General features: G+C 38.3%; 1 protein-coding gene across 4 annotated transcripts in view; it reads left to right on the top strand.

The window, feature by feature from the left end:
* Positions 1 to 21199, top strand: part of LYRM4 (LYR motif containing 4) — a 95380-nt gene that overhangs the window by 39287 nt on the left and 34894 nt on the right. Inside the window, exons 3-4 of one of the 4 annotated variants that reach the window (XR_004361052.1) lie at positions 11625 to 11739; positions 12710 to 12812. The exons of 2 other annotated variants lie outside the window; for them this stretch is intronic. The gene's annotated coding sequence lies outside the window, so the exon portion shown is untranslated. The remainder of the gene's footprint in view (positions 1 to 11624; positions 11740 to 12709; positions 12813 to 21199) is intronic. One more of the 4 variants, XR_004361051.1, reaches the window with a different exon arrangement.

Here is a 21199-nt window from a genome sequence, read left to right as displayed (position 1 = left end):
GTAAGTGGAAATGTTGGCTAAAGTAGTCATTATCTGAAATGTGTTGAATTAAATAATATTTTACATAGATAAAAATACAGCATTTGTATTACATATACACCATTTGTTTAAGGTGAAAATGAGATTAGAAAAATAAATGCTTATATTGGGAAAGAGCAGGTGAGGAAGACCAATAGAATGAATGTGACTGACCTCTTTAATCAGTTGAAACAGTAGGAAAAGAATATCAACCTGAGGATAACAAATCCTCTTTATCAAGAGGTGAGTAAAAAATTCACCAGGCTCTCAGTCCTAGAAAACAAAAGGACTGATTTAAACATTCAAATATTGATGTAATTAGCAAAATTCCCTGTCATTTGAGCAATTCAAAATCAGATATGTCTGTGTTCCCATTCCTCTTGCCTTTCTTGTTCTCTATCCCAGCTCCATACTAACATAATACTCTATCTTAGTATTCTAAAGTACTTAAAGTTCTTAATTAAAATTAATTAAAGTACTTAAAGTTATTAACTTAAAGTTATTAATAGATTGATAGTTATTATTTCACTTTTTTGAACTTGTTTAATAGGAAAAATGGCTGGCAAAGAGATGAGTTAAACACTAGTATGCAAAATCTGATGGCATCCTACCTGGTGTCATTACCGAAATTTCTATTCCTGCAATTCCTATCCTCTTCTTACTAACTGAAATCATATGTTGCTCAAGTCCTAAAAAAAAGTCAAACCCAGAGATTTTGTCAGTGTACAAAACTAAGATGTCTGTACTCTAGCATCAAGGCTAGCTTTTATATGAAAAGATTAAGTATTAAATATTTCCAGTTTAATCTAGCAGCCATTTTGTTGACTTCTTGCAAATGTCATAAGTAAGAAATTAAGCCTCTCCTTCCCTTTTTGAATGAGACAAGACTGATAAGAAACAGCTATCTAATGAAGAAAATTACAGTAGTTATCAAATCAAATTGCATTAAAGCAAGTGCGTGCAATCAATCTCTTTTGATGGGTAATACTGTGCAGGTCCTGAGCTAGAGGTCATTCACATCCAAGTCTAGAAGGGTAAGCTCAGGTCAGCGTATGACTGTGTGAACACAAGTCTTTAAGAAGTGGTGACCTTTCAGTGGCATTCAAATTGTATTTGCGCTTTTGGTTTCAAATCTGCTAAGGTACCTGAGGTGTATATGAAACTAAATTTAGTTTGGCTGTGTGGTGGGTTGACCCTGAGTGGACACCAGGTGTGCACCAAAGCTGCTCTATCTCCTCAGCTGGACAGTGGAGAGAAAATACAGTGAAAGGCTTGTGGGTTGAGATAAGGTCAGGGAGAGGTCACTCACCAAATTACCCTCAAAGGAAAACAGGGCTCATCTTGGGGACATTAGTTTAATTTATTACCAACCAAATCAGAGAAGGGTAATGAGAAACAAACCCAAATCTTAAGAACACCTTCTTTCCACTCCTCTCTTCTTCCCAGGCTTAAATTTACTCCGAATTTTCTCTATTTCCTCCCCTGCAAATGGCGCAGAGGACAGGAAATGCAGGCTGCATTTGGTTCATCACACCTGGTCTCTGTTGCTCCCTCCTCTTCAGGGGGCACTCCTCACATTCTTCCCTTGCTCCAGCATGGGGTCCCTCCCTTGGGAGACAGTTTTTCATGCACTTATCCAGTGTGAGTCATTCCCAGGGGCTGCAGTCCTTCAGGGTCACAAGTCCTGCCAGCAAACATGCTCCAGCGTGGGCTCCTCTCCGTAGCTCCACAGTCCTGCCAGGAGCCTACTTCAGCGCCTCCTATGGGGTTACAGCCTCCTTTGAGCATTCCCCTTCTCCACCAATGAGTCCTCCACGGGCTGCAGGTAGATCTCCGCTCCCCCATGGACCTCCATGGGCTGCAGGGGAACATTCTGCCTCACCATGGTCTGCACCACAGGATGCATGGGTATCTCTACTCTGGCACCTGAAGCACCTCTTCCCCCTCCTAGTTCAGTTGTCAGGTTTTCTAGTACTTTGGAGGAAGACTGAAATTGCTGCTACCAGCTCATCAGATGGGATGTATTTTCAAACGTAAGTGGGCCTGGTACAGGAAACTTTTGTTTCAACCTTCTTCCTTTCCTGAGACATCCTGCGTTGAGTGAATCCTGGGGCTACTGAAAAAGTAAGGGGTGCAATGAATATCCATAATGTATAATCTCATAGGCTGAGAAGAGAGGATGACTTTTGTTCAGAGAGTACCTTGAGGAGATTTAAAACAAGCATCCAAACTTGTGTTCACACATTTATGCTGACTAATATGGGCACTTGAGAGCTCAAGGTACTCTGGAAGTCATTAGAATGTAAGCTGCAAAATTACATAAGCATTCAAGAACATGAACTTTTTCCTTCTAATACAGTTTCATATTTGAAAAAAATGAATACTGTATTAAAGTAGAACTTGTGGTCTTTTTCGTCTTTTAGTAAAGTACCAGCCATCTATGTTTCTATTCCTTTCCTAAATCTTCAGCTAAAAGAAGAGTAACTTCAAGTAGCTATGCTGCAAATCTGTAGGGAATACTTCCTTCAGGGAAGCTGAAGGGCACTGTGGAGCTACACAGTGCACTGTATATTCTTCACAGGTGCTTAGCATGTGCATCTCCTGTTGTAAAGCTGAAAGCTTTGTGTAGGGGAATGATGGGGCTTCAGAAGTGCCCAGTAACCATTGCCACCATTGTGTTCGCTGACATGCAAACAAGGAGCCTTTCATAGAATCACAGAATGGTTTGGGTTGGAAGGGACTTCAAAGATCATCTGGTTCCAACCCCTCTGCCATGAGCTGGGACACCTTCCACTAGACCATGTTTGTAGCAATCAAGAGTTGAGAATTTGTTTTCTAGAAACACTACACAGCTTTTCTGTGCAAGTCAGTAGTCAGTTCATACCTGACTGCCCTATCAGAATGACAGTTGATCTGGAAAGAGTGGCAGATAATTCAGGCAAGATCAGGTCACATGTTTTGTATATCCACCTAAAGTGGAAAAATCCATCTGCACAGCTCATTAATTTCATGAGTACCACTTGATTTTTGTTTTCGTTTTCAACTTTTTTTAAAAAGTAAGATTGGAGTTCTTTATTTGACTTGCTAGCTAAGGCTTTTTAAAATGTAAATAGCAGTCTTGTACCTCTAATACAGATTGCTGTGAAGCTGAGAGAAGGAGAGTCTGACCTACTCTTACAAAAGAAAATAAAACTGAGAAAGGGCGGAACATAGGACCAGAGACATCCAAGGTTTCCCACCATATAGTAATGGATATGACCTTTAATATGGAGGCCTTTGGATCAAATTTAGGTTGGCATTAAAATTTTCTAATAAATTCCCCGCTGAATCTCAGAGTTTTTTTCCTCAGATTTAATTCAATAAGATCATAATAAAGCAAGTGCTGTCTGTGCTATTGTAATTGCTCTCAGCAGGCTCATAATGTTATTGCAGAAAAGTGCGAGCTACTGTGCTTTTATTCCTTTCTTCAAGCACTCTCCTTCCTACATGCTTGCTCCCCTTGCTCTCAGGTCTACCCTAAGTAGGAAGTGAAGCTGTTTTAAATGCCATTTCCTTCTCGTTTTAACATGTTTTTAAAGTAATGCTTTCCTGAGTCTCTTCAACAAAGGGAATAAAAACATAGCCTGTCTTATTGCAGAATAATTGGAGACTTGTATTTCCTTTCCTTGCTTTTCATCCGACCGTGCATTAAATTCAGTCTTTTCAGTTCTTAAAAACTGGTATTCCTTAACATGCAATGCTCCTTTTAACACTCATTAACAGGCAAAGTTCATTTTAGCTTAGTGCTTCTAGGGTTGTGGAATAGATGCACAGCTAAAGGAGTTCTCTTAGGCACTTGGGGAGAAACACTGAATGCCCACTGTCCTGTGTTTTGTAATAAAAATGACAAGTTGCAGCTCATCACAGTGAGGTGTATATATTTGGGGTCCTGCATTTGTAGGTTAATACAACGTCTTTTGCAACCTGACTTTCAGAACAATGTTGCTAATGTGACAGTTCTTGTATGAATGCAAATTTATGCCTAGCATGCTACTGATAGATGTGTTACTAAGGTATTGGATGTAGATCGGTACAGTAAATAATGCCCAGCAGAGTGCTGTGATCACGGTTCTGTGTGTAATTCTGTGTGACTTTGACAGACTCAGTCAGTGCAGTTTCAGTATCAGCCCTGCATGAGCTACACTAGCTGTACTGTAAGTTTCTGGACGCAACATCCTCCTTTTTGCGATCAGACCCGCTGTCTGAAATGTCAGCTTTCTGTTTGTAGTGGTGGAGCTGTGTACATCATGGCCGTTTCTTTCTTAGCAAATGAAGAGGTGGCTTAAAACTTTGTAACTGGATCACATGATGAGTATTTTGGGGCCATGATGGACCAGTCTTTTAAGTGTGGGGCTAGATAGGTTCTTCTTGACTGTGAATATAAAGTAATAGTTAATGTTTCTCTACCTCGGCATAACTGATAGCTCAGGCCTTGGCAATTTCAGAGGACCAACCTGGACATAGCTGAATGCTCCTGTCTGGTATTTGGTTTCCTACACTCTAACTAGGTTCAGACTTACCCATCTCCACCCTCTTGGTCCATTATCTTCTTGCACCATTTTTCAGGATGCAGAATGTCTACCTAAAGTGTCATGCACAGACATGTGTGCCTATCTCCAGATAGGCAGGCACTTACATGCAGGCATTTACAATTCTGTGCCCGTGGCATTCATTGCTGCCAAATAAGCCAGTCTCTGTACAGAAGAAAATTACTGGCATGGATATTCCACTGCTTATGAGCAGGGTCAGCTAACATATGTCCTCTTGCCCACATGTGACTGATTGGAAATGAGGAGCAACAAAAGATGTTTTGCAAAGGCAATTCCAGTTCTAAAAAACCTCCCCTGGCACAGCTTAAGACTTACTGGCTTAAGACTGTGCCCTCTTGTCCTACTGCTGGTTGCCTGGGAGAAGAGATCAACCCCCTGCCTCACTCCAACCTCCTTTCAGGTAATTGTAGAAAGCAATAAGGTCTCCCCTGAACCTGCTCTTTTCCAGGCTAAAACAACCCCAGCTCCCTCAGCCGCTCCTCATAGGGCCTGTGCTCCAGTCCCTTCACCAGCCTCGTTACCCTTCTTTGGACACTTTCCAGAACCTCAGTGTCCTTCCTAAACTGAGGGGCCCAGAACTGGACACAGTACTCAAGGTGCTGCCTAACTAGTGCCAAGTACAGGGGCAGAATCACTGCCCTGGTCCTGCTGGCCACGCTATTCCTGATACAGACCAGGATGCCACTGGCGTTCTTGGCCACCTGGGCACACAGCTTCCTGTTTATCACACTTAGGATGATCTCTTCCATAACCTTGCTGGGCACTGAGGTCAGGCTGACAGGCCTGTAGTTTCCCAGGTCTTCCTTCTGGCCCTTCTTGTGGATGGGCATTACATTAGCCGGCTTCCAATCATCTGAGACCTCCCTGGTGAGCAAGGACTGGTGATAAATGATAGAGGGCGGCTTGGTGAGCTCTTCTGCCAGTTCCCTCATCATCCCTAATACTCCTTAGCCTCTCTACTTCTTCTTTAAGCTCTGACACTAAACAGAGCAAATCATTCACCTGATTGCACCGTACTCAGGCATCTCCCACACTGTCCTCTGGTACTAGCGCCAGGCTCAGACACTCCCAACAGCCAGTGACCTGAACAGCTGCATCCTTCTTGGGGTGTTTTTTCTGGGTTAGAACGTTCCTGCTGGCAGCAGCAGCAATGGCTTTTGATTGTTTGGAAACCATTGCTGGATCTAGTTGAGTTGGAGAGAGGAAAAAAAAAAAAGAAAAACAACAACCAAACAAATTCATGTACACCTACCACGCAACCCCAGCAGCAAGAGCCATGAGAGTGGCTGTGAGCCAGGAGAGTGGCTGTGAAATGATATTACTGACCTGAAACATTTCAAAAATCTTGATTCTGAAGCCTGCTGTAGTTTGAGCTTGCAGTTTCTGAGTTAGGTTGACACTGCCCTGAATCATTGTTGAGACATAATCAGATTGGTGCTTTGTAAATGAAGTGTTTATGTGTGAGTTCCTGCTATAACTGGTATTTAGACTGTGCTTTGAAAAGATCAGAGTCTACATCACATGATAGTAGGATCTGGAATTTGTTTTTCAAACTTGACTTTTAGTCATAGAGACATGAAGTCTTCCAAATTCCAGGTTTGATTTAGAATAGTTTGTGTATTAACTGTGGAAACATGAGTGAATAGTCAGATAGCCCTTTGGGGTTTTTTTCAACTAAACTAGGAATCTGGCTTGAGTTATTTAGATAAAAACTCCTGTGATTCAGATAGACTTTCCCATAGTTTTCCTGTAGATCTCAGCTGTGAAGTAATGGTTTCTTTGAAGGATTTTGGTAAAGCAGCAAAAATGAAACCTAGCTTCCTTGCCGACTCTTGGCAATCTACATGTATGAATTGACGTTGCCCAGGGCCTTCTGAAGTGCTCTATCAATTGTAATAGCATTTATGAATCAGTCTGCTTTCAGATGTCAAACAGCATATATTTAACACTTATTAGCCTAGATATAACATTTTAAAATCCTGCCACTCTTGCAAAAAATTTCAATTCTGCATACCAATTTTACCCTAGCTATTACAATCATCCATCAAACTGTACAATGTGGGATGCAGGATGTCCCAGCATGGAATATAGATTCAATGGTTAAGAAAACTCACTGCAGTCAAACTCTGGGTTTTTTTGGATTACAGAGACAGAATTTTAGCAGTTTTTAAAATTTCTAGGCAGAATGTCCTGCATTGTGGTAAGTAATAGAAAGTTTCATCTCTCTTCCTTGAACAGAAAGTGGGAGGTGAGGAGGTCTGACTATGGTATTAGAAAGACTTGGCATTTTGATCTGAATTTTAACTGTGATATTATTACATTTATTTATAAATGTTCTACTCTTTACTACTCTCAGTCTCTGAAGTGGGTTCACAATGAACCCATCAGGTCAGAACACTTTTGTAATAGAAACCGTTAAATACTTCCCAGTCCCATCTAAAATTTTTCAAAGAACTGAGAACTTGATCTCCTGATTTAATACAAAGAATCTTTCCGTGACATTTCCTTGGAATGGTAATAGGGGAATTTCAGATTCGTATTTGTTTTCTTTTATATAGTATTGGATAAACAGGGCAGTTAGTAGAAGTCACATTGAGGGGGGACAATGTAAATTCTGTGTTACTGAGATCCATTTAAGCAGTATCTCTTCTGGAAATATTCCTATATTGAAAGAATCAATTGCACATATTTCTGATTAGGAAATGCTAGGAGTTTGGACAGGTACAGCAAGCATCATATGATCTACTGGACTTTTACCTTTGGTTTCGTGCACTGATTGTTAATCCTGGGATCAGTCGGAGGGGGAAAAGCAAACAAAGTTGTAAACATTTCACATACTTTTTGTGTACTCAGTCTTCATAATGAAGAAGACTGCATGCAGAGGTTTTTCCTGGAGTTGCTCCTGCTATTCTGCTCGTATCTTAAACAGCTCTGGGTAGTGTGCCCTTATTTAGGTACTGTGCTGTGCACTCCTTCCTTTTGGCTGCTCTATATATGTATGTGCTCATCCGCCTCCAGATAATTTTAAACCCTGATCTTAAACCTTACTATCCTTCAATTCGTGTTTTAAAAGGAGAATAATTAAAAAAAAAAACAACGGAAGAGCAACTTACGGCAAAAGAAGATTTCTGTAAGAGGCAGGTCTGAAATAGGAAACCACATCTGCTCTGCTCCAGCTGGCTATTCTGCCTGTCTGTGTCTCCAGGTCACATTTGTATTGGTTTTGGATTAAGTAAGGTAACAACATGGTTCAAGTGCCTAGAAACCCAAGAAGAGGAGAAGGAGCTGATGACATTTCTTGCATTAATGTTCCTGCTCTTTATTATCCCATTCAGGAGACTGTGACTCAAATGGTGCTGCAATGCTGTTTCCAATATCCCACTGAGATAAAAATCACACCCTTAGTAAAAATCTGTGCTGTACTATATTGATATACCAGGCCACTTTTAGAAACATGTTTTTTGCCAAAATTTTCCTATTGGGTTTTAGCCGAGATTCAGATTTTGGAGGTATTAACCTCTTTGAAAATTCAATATCTTTTTTTTCTGGTTGTGAAAGCAACAGGGAATTTTGGGATGACAGGAACGGACATATCGCTTTTCAAAGATTTGTTTGGATTGTGATACTGTATATTTAGAATTAAGCATTTTGCTGCTATTGTAGTAAGTACAAAAATGCACTACACTTGTGGTTTCTACAAATATTTTGTCTGTTCTTGTTAGCAGACTGTCCTCCTGTGCTGTAGGTATCAACACAGTTATTTTGACTTGTTTCTACCATTTGTTACTGAGCTAAAATGCAAGAAGCTTACAGTTACGTATCAGAAGATAAGGCTACCAAGATAGGCAGCAAACCAATTCCAGCTGTATGTGACAGTGAAAGATACCAAAGGTACAAAGCAGTGACTCTGCACAATTCAGGGCGCTGCTCAGCCCACCTTGACGGTGTTTCTGCAGGGGACTGCACTCCTGATGTGGTCCCATACCTGCTCTCTCCAGGACCTCTCTGGAGGGAAGGGGGAGCAAGTTGTTACTCCACAATTGGAGCCAGTGAGTGTCTCTGTATCCCAGGGCTTGCACATGGGGTGTTGAAGTCCTGTATTATAGACAAGTGGGAAGGATGAAGAGGGTGTCAGTAAAACATTGTATTTTGCAGATAGACTGCACTTTCTTGACTCCCTACCTGATGAACTTCTGGTTCCCACTGGAGCCACATCAGAGGAATGAAGGATATTCCCCCTCATGACAGCTCCACCTTGCAGCCTCCTTGGAGGGTCCAAAATATGTAATAGTCCTACAGTGTTTAGTGATTTCATGATACAATTTTTTGTAGGGTTATTGTGGAAGATTCAGGTGTTCTTTTCCGTATAAAACATGTAGTAGGGGGTTTAGTGGTTGTTATTGGTTTTAGTATTTGATGGGTTTGGTATCTTTAGAGATTATTAGTGCTAGTATATGATTGTTTTAACCTTTAACTAAACTCATGTTTTCTTTTTATCAGAAGTCTTTTGGAAAACAATGGCTAAGGCATGTAATGCATTCTTCTCCCCAGAATTTTCAAAGGCATTTTAAGAGAGTTATGTGTTTGCTGCATAGCCCTTACTCATGGGAATATATTTCTTTCAAAGCTATCTTTGGGCACTTAACTATAAGGCAACAAACAGGTGCTGTTGTAAAATGCTCCTTAATAAACAATTTGAGGGTTTTTTACCCATGGTACAAATAGTTGTTGGCGTAGTCTTTTCATCCAAAAGATTGAAACCACATGTAAGGACCATGCTTCTGTGACACAACTTTAAATTAATTATAGATATTTTTGCAGTACCCTATATGAAACGGTAGTCACCATTTAGTGAAAAAGAGGAGGCATGGAGAGCAATGCCACAGCTAAAGAACGAATGTGAAGGACATGACACTGGAAAAAAAGGTCTCTCCTGAGATGAAAGAAAACATTTAAGTAGTATTAATGGAATTTGGCAAGAGTAAAATAGTGTAATCCCTTTGCCCTATAACAGTGGGAAAGGTGTGTATATTTATGCTTGTTCTATTTTTGAATACCTAGGAAACTTGCAAAGACTGTGAGGTAATGAAAGAACAGAATTTTTGAAAAATCACGTTTTAATTCTGGTTCTGCCACAAACTTCAGTCGTGTAGAATGTGATTTATGCATTTTATCTTAGCCTGTTTGCTTGGATTCTCCCTTCTTAAAGCAGGTAATCCTTCACTTATATATACAAAAGTTGGTTTACAACTCGCTTAATATGAAAACGCTTTTTGGTGTTGGGTGCTGTGAGTATATTTTTCTTTCAGGAAATACCTTTTAGATTTTCAGCTTTCCTTTAGAGAGCTTACAGTGGTTTGGATTTAAAGTTCATGTGAGTTTTGAATTTGTTCTCAAGGATCCCAAAGTTTATTTTAGTTCCTATGTAATCTGTGAAGAAATTCAAGTTTACTTTTTTCTTCCTCAGTTTTGAATTCTAATTCCATTGAGCATCTGGGAATGGAAACCTTAATAAGCAGTAGACATCGAGCAAATTATTGTTAAAACTTGTGAGCATTGGTAATGAATTTCTTGATTATCGTTGAAAAGCACCAAATACAGAAACATTTTGGCCAGACATTACAGAGACACAGTGGAAGTTTTCTGGTTGTTTAAAACTGAGTAACATTTTATTCTTAATTCTGTTGTGAGTTTGTGTAGAATTGACTATAAACCTAAAGTTCAGCCTTTGTTATTTCACTGGCACGTATCTTTGCAAAAATGAACTTCAAACTGGAGTCAAGAAATGTTAACTGGAATACTATGTAATGTCAGAGGAAAATATATTGCTGTAGTCTGTCCCCAATAACCAACAGTTTTGCATCATAGAGGTTGGTTTGTTTGAATTGGAGATACTGTGAATAAGAAGGAAATGAAATCATTGTAAGCCATACTCTTAGAAGAATCAGTGGTATCAAATTACCACTGCATAGACAGTGTCAGGCTAGAAAGGTTACTCATTTGCCTATTGATCTCACATGTAAAGCTGGTTTTCAGTTGACCTTAGTCAGAAGGGGGCTGAATTTTGCCTCCATATAATGTTCTGTACCTGAGGTTTCTGTACTCCATATCAAAGGATGCTGTACACTTGGGCATTAGGTATCTGTCTAGCCTGATTATTGAGTACAAGTAAAGTATGCCTCTGCAGAAAATTGAACATACTTTTTTCCCAGCAATTCAGCTTTCATTGCACTAAGAGGATCTCAGAGTGCTTGCTGTTATTTTGTATATCAATATTTCAGCATATCTCTTTGTATTGTGTGTATGTAAAGGGCAAGTAATTTTTATTTTTGTAATCAAAGTTTGATGTATAAATTATATTGACGGCACACTGCAATTTCAGTTTTTCAGAATTTGGTAAGTTTTTCTAGGTTTGTGTGCTTTTGGTAGAGTTGGGTTGTTTGATTTTGGTTTTGTTTTTTTTTTTTTGTCATGCCCTTTATAAGTCACATTTTCATTAATTTTATTTATCATGCTGTGTCAAGACACCTGTGGGACTGATGCATTCTCAAAATACAGGTGTTTGTTTGTTTTTACTATTTGAGCTTGATTGAACACTAAAACAGTGTTCTAAAGCTGCAGTATATTTTCTGTAGTTTTACAAACAATTATTTTGGTTATTGACAGTAATTTTTTGTGTCTGGCTGTGAAATTCCTCCAACTTTGTTATACTCTTTCCTGCCCCTGAACATGGTTTAAATAGATTTAGAAAGAGATGTATCTATTGGAGGTATCTTTATTTATCAGCAGAGAAAGCACAATTAGGAAAAACACTCAGGAAAATTAGTGAATCTCTTTTAAAGGAATATAGAAATGGTATGTGGAGTGGCAGAAACACCTGTGAAATATTGACAGAAAGTGACAGAAACACTTTCTGTTTCATTGGAAGGAAAGCCTAAATGATTGGCTTAACAGAAAAAATTAATATAGTTGTTTTTTCTTTTAGAGAAGCAAAAACCATTTGTAATTTTTTTTTAGGCTACATGACATTCTTCGTTGTCAAAAGACTGACTCTTTGCTCCCCTATGACATGCTGATATTTAGCATACTAGTGAGACTCTGAATTCTTATAGACCCAATTATGGAAAGTCAGGTAAGTGGCATTTTTCTTTATTATATTGCACAGCTTTTAAGTTGTACACAGTTGGTATACAGATACACTCTAAAACTTAAGGTAGGAGACATGCGCAATATAATAATATTAAAAAGCCACTTACCTGTTTGTGCAGCCAATTCCATGGCACAGTACTCACTGTATGGTGGGCATGAAGATCCCTGTACAGTGCACACAGCTGGCTAAGTGTTGACCACTGTGTTTGGAAGTGTTTGACCACTGCTGTTCAAACTTGGGTTTTCTTAAGGTTGAAGGCCACGAAGGGCAGGTGACATAGACTGGAAATCACTGCAAAGCTGCTCTGATTTGCTAGCGCTCATGCCATTTTCTACTGCCATATTAACAAGCATCAGCAGTGACTCATTGAGTTTACAGAGCTAAAAACTACTCTTAACGGTAGTGTCTTGAACTTTATTATTGGTTTTGTTCTTTCGCTTGTGCACAGGAACTGATTACAAAGAAACTTTACAAAAATGATTACAATGAACTAAGGATAACACTATTGTCTAGCTACACAAAGCTTGGGAACTTGAGCAGGAATAATGTTGCATACTTTTATTGTTGTATAAACAATTTCCAAATGCCAGTATTGTTTAAAAAAGCAAATCTATATCTGTAAATTATGCAGAGCAGAAAAACAATATTTGATTTGGTCATGGTATATACTCATCAAACCTGTAATTTCCATTGTTCTTTCTTAAAAGTAATGATGTAACTATTCTTTGGTACATGTACTACAAATTATTTTTCATGTAGAAAATGACATCTAAGTACTACTTAGATATGACATGACATGACATGACAGGAGAGATTTCTATCCAAATCAGCTTTCAGATTTTAAGCCTATTTGTTTTAGCCTTATTTCTTAAGACCAATGTATTTTAAATCACTTTTACAACAAAAGATGTTTTAATTTGTGGGTCTCCACTGTATTGCCTATTGGATCTAGGAAGAATCTTGCTCATACTTCGTGGGAGAAAATAGTGCTTTGGGAATAGATAAACACTGGAATTTCAATCAACATCATGAATTTTTCTGAAAACTTTTGCAGGGTAAGAATGGACATTTGACTAAAACAACTGTTAGTCTTAACTGTTGTAGCATCACCACTTGCCATAAGAAATGAAAAATAAAGTTGTGGACGTAAAAGAGCGGTAGATCCATAAGGTTACACCTGAAGCAAAAGTTGTAATTGCTAAATTGTTTCTACCAAATTCTGCTTCTTCTTCCCCCCCCCCCCCATGGAAGTAGAAGTTCAGGTGTACTTTTGAACTTCAGTTTGTGGAAAACTGTGCGCGTTTCATCCTCGTTGCAGAGACAGCTTTGACAAGACAAGAAAAGTGTTTTAATATCACCTTCAATGCCACCCTTGCCTGTCATAATGAGAAAGATGCCTGTTTGGTGACTGCTTTTTCCAAGCTCAAGCCAGCTGCCTCCAGCTAGGCCTTTCTTTGGGAAGATCAATCACCAGATTGCATATATATCTCTTGGGAAATTCAATGTGTGTGAGCAGTAAGCACAAACACCAGTAGAAATTCCCTATTTCGAATTTTTCACTGACTTTGAAAGATTTCCTAGTCATCCTAGTAATATTTAACAACCATAAATAAAGAGCACTTTTTATAACTAAAATAAACAGCAAAGCATTTTTATTAATTATCAGGTATGAAAACAAATCTCTTTTCTCGTATCTAAGATTGGTCCTCCAGATAAGGTTATAGGTATATTATCCTGATAATGTAGGTAATTTATGATACAGCCAGAGGTGTAATTGTTCTGTGAATAAAGAGAAGCTTTTAGCTTCCAGGGATAAAAAGTATTTTTCATGAATATTAAGTAAACTTTAATGATTGAAGAAAAGAGCAAAGTAGAGGACAGTCGTTTATATTCTGTCTAAACTGACCTACAGCTACATTAATGTTTATAACAGATTTAGAGCATAGAAAAAATAACAGTAAGGATTTCCTCCTCTTTTTCCATACCCTTTCCACCACTTTTTAAACATACATAGAATTAAAAGGGTGAAGGTTATCTGCTTATTTACTGTAATTTACAGGAGACATTAAAGAAAAATGGAAAGTAACTGTAATCAGTGCTGTGTGAGAAGTAGCAATAGATGGCAATTGAATGGTTTGAGGCTATTAATTGTAATGAGATTATACTAGTTGAGATACCTCTGATACCAGCTGCTTGAAATATTAGTTATTTCAAAGACAAAATGGATTATAAATTATTGGCAAATCTGTACTGACGTGATTAAACCCACTTGTAAACTGTCTAATGTGGGTACTATTTCAAGTTGTAACTCAGTCATTTGTATACTGGAAGCAGAGTTAAGAGGTAAATTTAGGGGTTACATGGGAATATGTGGAGTAACTAAGTTACTTGTGAGACTGGGAATTTCCTGTGCTTTCTGCGTTTTTAATGAATTTTTGTTCAGCCTTAAAGTTTTCCTAGACCACCACTAGTCTTTTCATCTGACTCGAGGATACTCTGGAGGAGAAGGAAGCTGCTGCTCTAAGGCAAACTTACTAACTTTCTTAACCACATGGGGGAGATAAAAAACAGCAGATCTATGCAGCCTTCACACAGGTAACAGATACAGTAATGGCATCCTTGAATTTCCACTCTGGGGTCTGCCACTGCTAGACAGTACTGGTCTCAGTTACACAATATTTTTTTCCAATGGAGAAAATATGTTGCACTGCATGGGTCTTCGTGGTAATACCACTCCTAGTCATTCTTCTTATCATTAATCAAATGTTGCTTATTGAAGCAGATACAAAATTACTTAGTGGTTTGGTATGGATTTATTGAATTTTAAGGAATGATAAATTGAAACAGTAGAAGTGGAGGAATAGTTCAGTAGGTTAAAAAAATTCCTATTAACTTCTTCATATAGCTACTGAATTTCACCACATTTGCACACTCTCTCATGCACATATAAACACTTAAGGATTCCAGTCTCCTGCACAAAATAATTAAACAAAGCTGAAAGGCCTAACAGTGTGTACATCCAAAGCAGTGAAGGGGATAAAAAGCAAGAGGACATCTTTTTCCATTTATTTTCTCCCATCACTGTTGTTTCATTCCAAGCTTGAGGCTTTCTCCTTGATGTGTTGTAGGTGGCATGTGGATATTTGTAGAAGGATGTTAGCAGAGTAACGGGCATTTTGGATAGCTATTTTTTACTCTTCATTTTTTTACATAAAGGTTTGGTTGGGTCATTACAAACCTTGGCATTCTAGATATTCTGTTATATGCACTATTAAAAGTGCAATCATCCATGGGAAATATTCTCCAAAAATGTTCTGTTGGTAACTCTAATAGTAAACAGATGTAGTTTATACAAAGTAATATGGGTATCACAGTTCCTCTCAAGTGCCTTGGGCTGGAGCTAGATTTCAGGGGCAGGAGGGCTCCTGTTTTCATTCTGCGTTGATTTTTTTGTCCTGTGATCTTTCAGTTTCTGTTCCTTTTCGACCATTTCTTCTAGCTGAGGAACAATTCTCTCTTTCTCATTCCCGCTGAGTATCTGACGTTTGGTCTCTGCTCAATTGCTGCAGCAGCTTGCTCCATTTTTTTTTTCATTTTGCTTCATTGTCAGTGCTCAAAATGTGTTCCTCTTTTGGCATTGTAACTTTTGGCCTCCAGTGGCTTCTTCCCTTTCTCCATGGGACCCGGCATGATTGTAAAAGGCAGGGTCATCTGGCTGCTCTCTGGGAATATCCCAAGCATGCACAGGACACGCCGGTTCCTTGTCCAGAGATCACAGGCATCAAACCACTTCACAGAGCTGTCTGTGGGGGATGCCATATTTAGCAGATTCTGTATGCCTGGAAACTCCAAGATCCCCCTTCCCCATAAGCTACTTCCTCAGGTTGCCCACTGCAAATGCATGTAGGGCAAGTTATTGAAAAAAGAAAGATTATTTGTCAGCCTTTGGTGTTTATAGAGATGTGATATCCATAAAAAAATTCATAGCCCACCCTCATTCTTGTGTTCATTAGAGAACCTGTGCCTTACATTTCCTTCATCATGAAATGAGTCATCTCTTAAAGGACTAAACTTTCCAGTTATTTCAGGTAGTTCTCTCAACTAAGAAGTTAAATGTTAGCTCTATGAAGTGTTATTTATACACGCTTTTAAAAACAAAGAGATTAGGTAGGTAGAGGTAATTGTAATAATTTTACATCTCTTAATCCAAAAAGACGAGTATTACACATTTCACATAATGTGTGAATACTATTTTCAGACTACTATTTTGAGAGTTGATTTGCTTCACAATACAACTGTAATGAAATTAACAGAATACTGTGCCCATACAGTTTGCTCTGAGGTTAGTTTTGGGTTTGTTTTCAAACTTTATAAATACCCATATAAATGCACTTGTCAGGTATTTTTGCATTTTTAAAAATGCTCCATTACCCCCAACCCAGGAGGTGAAAAAATAAGAACTACTTGGTACAGACTTAACATCCTCAGCCTTGTTTTGACTTCTAATTCCTTGAGTGTTTTTGCTTTCTTCTCTGCTTATTTAGATCTTCAGTTTTCCACTCAGATGTTTTCTGGCTTTTAATATTGTCTGAGAATCAAGCAAAAAATACCATACTGCTAATTCTAATTACAGTAGGTACTAGAACTGGTAAGGTAACCCTTTATCATTTACTGTCATTCTGTTCCAAGTGTCAGGCAGGCATTTCCCATCTCTACTGTGCAGGAGTTCAGCTGCCTTGTACTGTGTAGGGGAAGTAGTCCATTCAGCAGAAATAATTAGAGACTATAGACTATTAAATGTAGAATATTTAATGTCCTGAATCCTCTATAGCTCTAGATAACTGTAGCAGAGCTGCTTATGATGGGAATTAAAAAAAGAACAAAATTATCATACTCTACTTTCAATATCAGTTGTACTCTCATGCCTTCCTCCAGAGGATGCATATGGCTGTTGCCTCTTTCTTTTGCCAGAGGGACTTACAGCATTTTATGTCACTTTTACTTGTTCCATCACAGAAAACTCTGACTGCATCCTCATTCCAGAATCTTTTAAGCTGATGAGGGAGCATCAGTCATCATTCATACCTTTACAATGTGGTGTTGAAGTGGAAGCACAATATCCCTGGAAGTTGCAGTGTTTTACCAGTGTTCAGCTCAGGAAGGGATGTCAGAATTTCATCCCTTCTTTTTTAACCTTGTTCACATTTTCCTTAATGCAATACAAAAATCCCTCTCACTCATTAGGCTCATTTATAAAGTGTGTAGTATAGATGACATTTCATTTAGGGAAGGACATGTTGGAGCATTATGGTTGATTCAAGTGAGTAATTACACTACATATGACTTGAATGTCTTTTCTTGTGGGTGAAGGAAGAGCTTTTGGCTTATTAATGTCTTGTCTTTTAAATTAAAGCAAAAGTTAATTCCCAAAGCCATAACAAGAATTATAACACAGGTTTTGCTGCTACCCTGCTATATGTCTCACATGGCCACCTACCCCTGTTTAACGTGGGTGTAACAGGCTGTCTCACTGCAGGTGAAGAGTTCTGAATCAGCAGCAGTTGTGCAGGCACTTTGTGCTTGCTCAAGACTCAGTAATGTAAGGTGTGGTTGTAAATACAGCCCAGCAGGGAAGGGCAAAGCTGGCTGAGAATTTTGGTCTTAAAGTAAAGCTCCTTTCCCTGTAGCACAGTTTGTCATTTAGGAAGCAGTTAAAGGCTAAACTGGGAATGAAAAGTCGTATTCCAGAATAAACATGTAGAGGGCAAAGTGAAGAAAAGTGTATGTCATTCTTACCATGTGAGGAAAGTAATCACAGACAAGCATTTGTTTTCTAAAAATGGGTTTGAAGGGTGCCTCCTCCACATTAGGCAGTTCCCCAAATGATCATTTTTAATCTATTTTTGCATGTCTGCAAAGAAGCAGACATATCTTTAACATATATAACTGTTCGTTTCATTACACAAAGTTAACTACCTCTTCAGAAAGCTTTGACGTAGAATAAGGAAGATAGCACAGGTTATATACAGTTCTTTATGTGAATTCTGACAAGTGCTTGCTGACCTTGTGATGATGTATGCGTAAGAGAAGTTTGTTGTCTTTATTATCTGCTGTGCAATGACTGTCACATAGGTCATGTCCACACAGGCAGGTATTCCTATTGATGCCCAGGCTGTTGGATCACTTTCTGGATGGCAGATGCTTTAAAGAATGGGAAGAACTGTGTGTTCCTTCACCAACCTCTTGCGGTTACCTGGCATCCGTCAAAACCGTTGCCAACACTGAGCTATTAGCTGATGATCACACAAGTTTTTAATAGGTGTGCAAGCCACCTATAGTTATTATACCACAGGTATTGATGTTGCATTACCTACTGCTACCCTTATAAAAGTAGGGTCACTTTCTCCACAAAAATATTTGTGTCTTTTGCAGTTGGTTATTGTTTGTGTGTGCATTTGGTCTTGTACTGAAAGAACTGTTGTGTTTCACTTCATGGGTTGGTAGGTCTGCATCTACTGTGTTTAGATCTTAGTTTTGCTCTACATGTGGTAACAGTGACCTTCTGCTATATAGAGTGTGCCTAGAAGTAAACAGCAGTTTTCAATGAAACCTTCCAATCTAGCCCATTCTCTTTATTATTATGAACAACATTTTGAATGCATCATAGCCCAGTTAATACGTACATGTTTTAAGGCAGCTTTACTTTCTGCAATAGAGTTGTAGTAACCCTTGATATCTGAGAAAACACCTATACTGGAGCTATAATGTGAAGCAAAATATGCTTCTAGATTTGAATGGGAACAAATTCAGAGATCTGGTGTGGCATTATAAGTTGCAATGAGACATGATTGTTTCCAATTGTAAACTGATGGAGAATTCTTCACAGTAATGTCCATGATGTTGGCATAGCAGTACTGCTGTGGCAGTGAACTGTGGTTTTTATGAACCATACTGTTACATCAAGGGGATCATTACAGCAGAGCTATCCAACCAAAACACCCTGAAAAAATGAAACTGCTTGTTTAACAGCACACTGCCAATCAGTGCTGTATTACTACTTCATGGTTTTAATCTGGAAAGGCATCTCTGAGGACTGAGGAATTAGGCAGAGCAGTACAGTGAGAGAAAGATTCAATCTAATAGTTGCTGGACAATGTAGGTAATGTAGAATCCCACCTGATGCACTTGTTCTGTTTTCTGCATGATGACAAATTATTTTGAAATCACTGTTATGTAAAGCAAGAAACCAATAAAGTTTAATTTGATGGGATTGTAGCTGTACTAACTGGGACAGTATTCAGTAATTATCTATACTTTTTTAAAAAATCCTGAAGCATGGCAATCTCTTTTCTTAAAAAGACATGCCAGTGTATAAAAATGCTTTTCTTTTTTTTTTGATAATGTATGTTTACTGCTAAAACAAAGTTCACTCAAAGAGCAATTAGTTTATAAGAACTCGAGTTACTCTTGATTATCTTTATATGAGATTACTTTGTATTAGTTGATCTTACGTTGATGTTAGCAAAAATATTAGATTGAAAATTAGAATTCAAAGAAGAGGTACCACCTGTAAGTATGGTGCTACACTTTGCTCACGATGGTGAAGTAATTCAGTCACTACAAAATTATTTAATAAAGTGTAAGTTTATGATTGCCCTTTGACTCATATTCACTTTCTATGTTTTTTTAGGTGACTTTTGGCTTCCTTTTAAATTAAACAAGAAAAAAAGGCTGGACAGGATGGATATTTAGTTTTCCAAATACATAGGTGAACAACAGGAGTAATTAATATACCTGTTGCAGTGGATTTATTTTTCTTTAATCTCCTGAAAGCATGTTAATGAAGCTTGCCCTTTGTGCCTCCCTTGGTTCTTTGTTGTCTAAAGTTTTCATCAGTGCCTGCAGGTCTGGGATCACTCACTATTTAATCTTTTGGGGGAACCTATGGTATGTTCAAGCTACTGTAATAGCGTCTTCATGCTGATTTGTAAGGTGATGAATTGAACATACATAAGAAGAAAAATCGAGGAAGTCTTTAAAATCTTCCTTATGCAGATATTTGGATATTATCACAATCCTGTAATTTTCTCCTGCAAACCATTTTGAAGGAGTTGGCCACTTGAACTATCTGGTGTATACAGTTACCAGGCATTATGAATAGCAGAAATCTGTATTCGTATCTTGTTTTGCAAGCAGAGCTTCCCTGGATGTTAGCAGGGAACAAGGGGTCTCAATACAAAGACAACATGGCAGAAAATTCTGTGTAGAATGCAGAAAAATTTTGGGGAAGTATCCTGCTGTATTTCATTCTCGCTATAATTAAATGGTCTTTCAGAGCAATGATTAATGTAGAATCCAGAGGTCCACTGTGGGAACTGTTTCTTTCACATTTATACAAAAGTGATTGATTGGAACTAAATTGTATTTATAAGACAAAAGGTCTAAAAATACAAAATGTGCTGTAAACCCTGGGTAATTCAGCATATAAATGTCAAGTCATCTTCTGTGGCTTTGGTTTTGCATTTTTAACATTGTTGTAACATGTTGGCATTATGTATTTTATTCTGTAGGGGGGAAAAAAAGAAAAGAGGTGCTTTCTGTTTTTGTGAATTATATACTGCTAGAATCAGAAATTTCTCCTGAACCTGACTTTTCATAACAGGTTAGAATAGCAGTCTCTCTGATCTCTTGGGGCTTCTAATTATGAGCTAGTATTTGAGGCAATACAGAATTTAGAAATGCAGCCCATCAGCAGTTTGCTGGATTCTAGTTTCTGTGTGCAGAATATTAAAGAAGTATGAGTGAAGATTACTAAAATGCATTGAGGCACCCTGCAGCTATCTATTGCTGCCACAAAAATATTACAAGTATTCTGTAGAAAATAAGGGGCTATCATCCTATTAAAATGAAATAAAATTTGTCTTAAAATTCATAAACAAAATCTAATTATGAATGCGAATATATGAAATTAAAGGAAGGAAGTAGTAGGATGCAGTTTTTTAGTGCATCCTTTTTAGTGATTTTGCCATACAGAAAGTACAAACGGAGAGGCAGCATTAGAAGATGCAAGACAGAGTCTCCCCTGGCTCTCCTTTGTTCTCCCACACTTCTCCAAGGCTCTTACATGTTCTGTTGAGACAGACTGGTGTGTGTGCCTGCTTCATGGAGGAAGTTCATTTTGGAAATGAGACATTAAAAGGAAGTAGTTCACAGCTGATGCTTCTGGAGAGGAAGAAGCTCTGCTAATAGGAGAAATGATGAAAGGAAGAGAAGACTTAAGGGCACAAGGGTAAAGGATGAATTAAATGGATAGAATGAAGCAGGGTGGGAAAGAAAAATAGTTGTTGCTGCATTCCCACAATTTTTTAAGATTTTCAGTTTCCTGGTATTATTTATGTGGGTTTGACCACCATTGTGTAGAAACAATAAACAGAGAGATGCA

The sequence above is a fragment of the Chiroxiphia lanceolata genome, chromosome 1 (assembly GCF_009829145.1).
Source record: "Chiroxiphia lanceolata isolate bChiLan1 chromosome 1, bChiLan1.pri, whole genome shotgun sequence".
In the NCBI taxonomy this organism is placed as follows: domain Eukaryota; kingdom Metazoa; phylum Chordata; class Aves; order Passeriformes; family Pipridae; genus Chiroxiphia; species Chiroxiphia lanceolata.
Note: the sequence above shows the minus strand (reverse complement) of the source record. Positions and strands in the feature narration are given on the sequence as shown.